The sequence below is a fragment of the Salvelinus sp. IW2-2015 genome, unplaced genomic scaffold (assembly GCF_002910315.2).
Source record: "Salvelinus sp. IW2-2015 unplaced genomic scaffold, ASM291031v2 Un_scaffold2255, whole genome shotgun sequence".
Taxonomy (NCBI): domain Eukaryota; kingdom Metazoa; phylum Chordata; class Actinopteri; order Salmoniformes; family Salmonidae; genus Salvelinus; species Salvelinus sp. IW2-2015.
In genome coordinates, this window is record NW_019943584.1 from 55,663 (window position 1) to 61,338 (window position 5,676).

At 46.3% G+C, this 5,676-nt stretch overlaps 1 pseudogene; it reads right to left on the reverse strand.

Annotated features, from left to right (window-relative positions):
* LOC112073414 (cilia- and flagella-associated protein 298-like) overlaps positions 1-5,676 on the reverse strand; it is a 23,466-nt pseudogene that overhangs the window by 6,081 nt on the left and 11,709 nt on the right.

Genomic DNA, 5,676 nt, shown 5'->3' on the forward strand with positions numbered 1-5,676 from the left:
CACATTCCATTAGAAGTGGGAAGTTTACATACACCTTAGCCAAATACATTTGAACTCGGTTTTTAACAATTTCTGACAATTTAATCCTGTCTTAGGTCAGTTAGGATCACCACTTTATTTTCAGAATGTGAAATGTCAGAATAATAGTAGAGAGAATTTTCAGCTCTTATTTCTTTCATCACATTCCCAGTGGGTCAGAAGTTTACATAAACTCAATTAGTATTTGGTAGCATTGCCTTTAAATGGTTTAACATGGATCAAATGTTTCGGGTAGCCTTCCACAAGCTTCCCACAATAAGTTGGGTGAATTTTGGCCCATTCCTCCTGACAGAGCTGGTGTAACTGAGTCAGGTTTGTAGGCCTCCTTGCTCGCACATGCTTTTTCAGCCTTCTGCCTACAAATTTTCTATAGGATTGAGYTCAGGGCTTTGTGATGGCCACTCCAATTCCTTGACTTTGTTGTCCTTAAGCCATTTTTCCACAACTTGAGGTATGCTTTGGGTCATTGTTCATTTGGAAGACCCATTTGAGACCAAGCTTTAAAACTTCCTGATTGATGTCTTGAGATGTTGCTTCAATATATCCATATAATTTCAAACCTCATGATGCCATCTATTTTGTGAAGTGCACCAGACCCTCCTGCAGCAAAGCACTCTCACAACATGATGCTGCCACCCCCATGCCTCGCGGTTGGGATGGTGTTCGTCGGCTTGCAAACCTCCCCCTTTTCCCTCCAAACATAACGATGGTCATTATGGCCAAACAGTTCTATATTTGTTTCATCAGACCAGAAGACATTTCTCCAAAAAGTACAATCTTTGTCCCGATGTGCAGTTGCAAACCGTAGTCCGGCTTTTTAAATGGTGGTTTTGGAGCAGTGGCTTCTTCCTTACTGAGCGGCCTTTCAGGTTATGTCGATATAGGACTCATTTTTACTGTGGATATAGATACTTTTGTACCTGTTTCCTCCAGCATCTTCACAAGTCCTTTGCTGTTGTTCTGGGATTGATTTGCACTTTTCACACCAAAGTACGTTCATCTCTAGGAGACAGAACGCCATTCTCTTTCTGATCGGTGTACGTTTCTTTGCATCATTAAAACTGAAGACTTATTTATCAAATAACTCTAATTATATTACGCAATTAAACTAAATAATCATGTAACTTAATTAACTAGGAAGTCGGGGCACCAAGGAAATATTCAGATTACAAAGTTATAATTTCCTAATATAACTTTCAGATATTTTACTATCTGATCAATTTGTCTTCGAATTAATGAATTATTCTTACCTCACGTTGAGTCTCATTCCAAACGTCGTAGTTTTGTATCTGCATGAACCCAGTCTTCACTATGAGTCATCAATACATCAATTGTCTTAAATCATTTAATTTACTAACTAAGTAATCACAGAAATGCATAAACAAAACAAAATAATATGTTACAAAGGAATGATAGGGGATGTCCCTAGGCTAAACCAGCATGCGCTCGCTGTGTCCAAAGAGGCAACTCATGACATCGTATGACGGCTGCTCTAGGTTCCCATGTTTTATACTTGCTCTATTTGTGTACAATGAACGTGTGGACCTTCAGGCGTTTGGAAATTGCTCCAAGGATGAAACAGACTTGTGGAGTCTACAATTTTTGTCTGAGTCTTGGCTGATTCTTTGATTTCCCATGACGTCAAGCAAAGAGCACTGAGTTTGAAGGAAGCATTGAAATACATCCACAGGTACACCTCCAATTGACTCACATATGTCCATTAGCCTATCAGAAGCTTCTAAAGCCATGACATCATTTTCTGGAATTTTCCAAACTGTTTTAAAGGTACAGTCAACTTAGTGTATGTAAACTCTGACCCACTGGAATTGTGATACAGTGAATTATAAGTAAATACCTGTCTGTAAACAACGTTGAAAAAATGACTTTTGTCATGCACAATATGTCTAACCGACTTGCCAAAACTATAGTTTGTTACAAGAAACTTGTGGAGTGGTTGAAAAACGAGTTTTAATGACTCCAACCTAAGTTGGTAAACTTCCGACTTCAACTGTATGTGTGTTTGTTGTGTGTGTTGTCTCCCCCCTTGACTTCCTGTTGTCTCTCTGTAGTGGTGCATCATCATCTGTTCTGTTGCTCCTCTGTGACCACAGGTCTTTCTGCGCTGCCCCCTGGCCCTCTGACAGGAACACATGGTCAAACATCAGGACGAGCTACACCACGGGTCACGGGTGATAATCTATTATATCCCCTCTAGAACATCTATATTCTCCCTCTAGAACATCTAGATCCATCTCCCTCTAGAACATCTAGATCCATCTCCTCTAGAACATCAATCCATCTCCCTCTAGACATCTCCCTCTAGAACATCTAGATCCATCTCCCTCATGAACATCTAAAATCCATCTCCTCTAGAACATCTAGATCCATCTCCCTCTAGAAACATCTAGATCCACCTCCCTCTAGAACATCTAGATCCACCTCCTCTAGCATCTAGATCCACCTCCCTCCTAGAACACTCTCAGATCCACCTCCCTCTAGAACATCATGATCCATCTCCCTCTAGAACATCTAGATCCATCTCCCTCTAACATCAACATCCCTCTAAACATCTAGATCCATCTCCCTCTAGAACATCTAGATCCATCTCCCTCAGAACATCTAGATCCATTCTCCTCAGAACATCTAGATCTCCTCTCCCTCTAGAACATCTAGATCATCTCCCTCTAGAAAACTAGATCCATCTTCCCTCTAGAACATCTAGATCCATCTCCTCTAGAACATCTAGATCCATCTCCCCTAAATCTCATATCTCACTCTCTCAGCACCTCTAGACACTCTAATCCATCTCCCCTAGAACTCTATATCCCATCTCCCTGCACGATCTAGATCCATCTCCCTCTAGAACATCTAATCCATCTCCCTCTAACATCTAGATCCATCTCCCTCTAGAACATCTAGATCCATCTCCTCTAGAACATCTGATCCATCTCCCCTCAGAACATCTAGATCCATCTCCCTCTAGAACATCTAGATCCATCTCCCTCTAGAAACATCTCTCATAGAACTCATTTCCCTCAAAACATCAGATCATATCTCCCTCTAAGAACATCTAGATACTATCCCTCTATGAACATCTAGATCTATCCCTCTGCACATCTAGATCCATCTCCCTCTAGAACATCTAGATCTATCTCTCTCTAGAACATCTAGATCAATCTATCCAGGCTACGACCAAGGGCTAGGCCTACTACGAACTGAAAAGCATCGACTATTGCATCCTAAAGGGGTTTCCTCTCCTTACCTCATCTTATTGGCTTGCTCTGATGTGATCTGAACTATCCTGTGTTTTTATACGGAGATGAGAGAAGAAACCACTTTGGATTATTGACATGTACCCTCTGTAAAAATGTACTCTGTCTCTATTTTCAAGATGTCGACCTCAGTCACACCCGAGAACAGCTGATAAAGTGGCTCTGTTTACGCGGGTAAAAAGATACCCGTCCAGTGTAACAGGTAAAAACCTCCTCCAGTCAGTAGCGCACCGGTGCGTACCTCCTCCAGTCAGTAACGCACCGGAGCGTACCTCCTCCAGTCAGTAACGCACCGGCGCGTACCTCCTCCAGTCAGTAACGCACCGGCGCGTACCTCCTCCAGTCAGTAGCGCACCTGCGCGTACCTCCCCCAGTCTGTAACGCACCTGCGCGTACCTCCCCCAGTCAGTAACGCACCGGCGCGTACCTCCCCCAGTCAGTAGCGCACCGGCGCGTACCTTCCCCAGTCAGTAACGCACCTGTTGCGTACCTCCCCCAGTCTGTAACGCACCGGCGCGTACCTCCCCCAGTCAGTAACGCACCGGTGTGTATCTCCTCACAACAATAGATGGCTGTTGGTTAAATTGGGATATAAATAAATGGAGTGAATTTGGAGCAGCAGTTTTTTTAACCTTTGAGCAAGGAGCGTTTTTTAGTGGAGCGGTTGGAAAGGACGTGGAGTACAGGAGGATGAACAGGACTTCCAACCGCTCCCTACCGGCTAGTTGTAGTATAGCTCCACCCACCTGTCTCTACTGGCTAGTTGTAGTGTAGCTCCACCCACCTGTCCCTACTGGCTAGTTGTAGTATAGCTCCACCCACCTGTCTCTACTGGCTAGTTGTAGTATAGCTCCACCCACCTGTCTACTGGCTAGTTGTAGTGTAGCTCCACCCACCTGTCCCTACTGGCTAGTTGTAGTTTGTGTATAGCCCACCCCACCTGTCCCTACTGGCTAGTTGTAGTGTAGCTCCACCCACCTGTCCCTACTGGCTGTTGTAGTAGTCGCCCACCCACCTGTCCCTACTGGCTAGTTGTAGTCGCTAGTCCACCCACCTGTCCCTACTGGCTAGTTGTTGTAGCTCCACCACCTGTCCCTCATGCTAGTTGTAGTGTAGCTCCACCCACCTGTCCCTACTGGCTAGGTGTAGTGTAGCTCCACCACCTGTCCCTACTGGCTAGTTGTAGTATAGCTCCACCCACCTGTCCCTACTGGCTAGTTGTAGTGTAGCTCCACCCACCTGTCCCTACTGGCTAGTTGTAGTGTAGCTCCACCCACCGTCATTCTGGCTAGTTGTAGTGTAGCTCCACCCACCTGTCCCTACTGGCTAGTTTGTAGTGTAGCTCCACCACCTGTCCCTACTGGCTAGTTGTAGTGTAGCTCCACCCACCTGTCCCTACTGGCTAGTTGTAGTGTAGCTCACCCACCTGTCCATACTGGCTAGTTGTAGTGTAGCTCCACCCACCTGTCCCTACTGGCTAGTTGTAGTGTAGCTCCACCCACCTGTCCCTACTGGCTAGTTGTAGTGTAGCTCCACCCACCTGTCCATACTGGCTAGTTGTAGTGTAGCTCCACCCACCTGTCCCTACTGGCTAGTTGTAGTGTAGCTCCACCCACCTGTCCCTACTGGCTAGTTGTAGTGTAGCTCCACCCACCTGTCCCATGCTGGCTAGTTGTAGTTTGTAGCTCCACCCACCTGTCCATACTGGCTAGTTGTGATGTAGCTCCACCCACCTTCGTATTTTGACTACGATCTTGGTTTGTCGTTCTTGCCGATGTAATCCTGTAGTTTCTTGCCTCTATGCAGCTCCTTAGCAGCCACACAGCTGAGCCTCCTCCACTGGATACCTGGAGAGATGCCTGGGAGAGACGACGAGGAGGGGAGGAGGAGAAGAAGATAGGGAGAGCAGAGAGAGAGGAGGAGGGTAGAGAGAGGGAGGAGGGTTGGAGAGAGGAGGAGGGAGGGTGGAGAGAGGAGGGAGGGAGAGTGGCCAGACGGAAGCCACTCTTCAGTAAGGCACATGACAGCTCGCTTGGAGTTTGCCAAAAAGGCACCTAAGGACTCAGACCGTAGAAACACGATTCCCTGTTCTAATGAAACCAAGATTGAACTCTTGGCCTGAATGCCAAGCGTCACGTCTGGAGGAAACCTGGCACCATCCCACGGTGAAGCATGGTGGTGGCAACACATGCTGGTGGGAGTTTTTTCAGTGGCAGGGACTGGAGACTAGTCAGGATCGAGGGAGAGTTGAACGGAGCAAAGTACAGAGAGATCCTTGATGAAAACCTGCTCCAGAGCGCTCAGGACCTCAGGACTGGGGCGAAGGTTCACCTTCCAACAGGACAATGACGCTAAGCACACAACC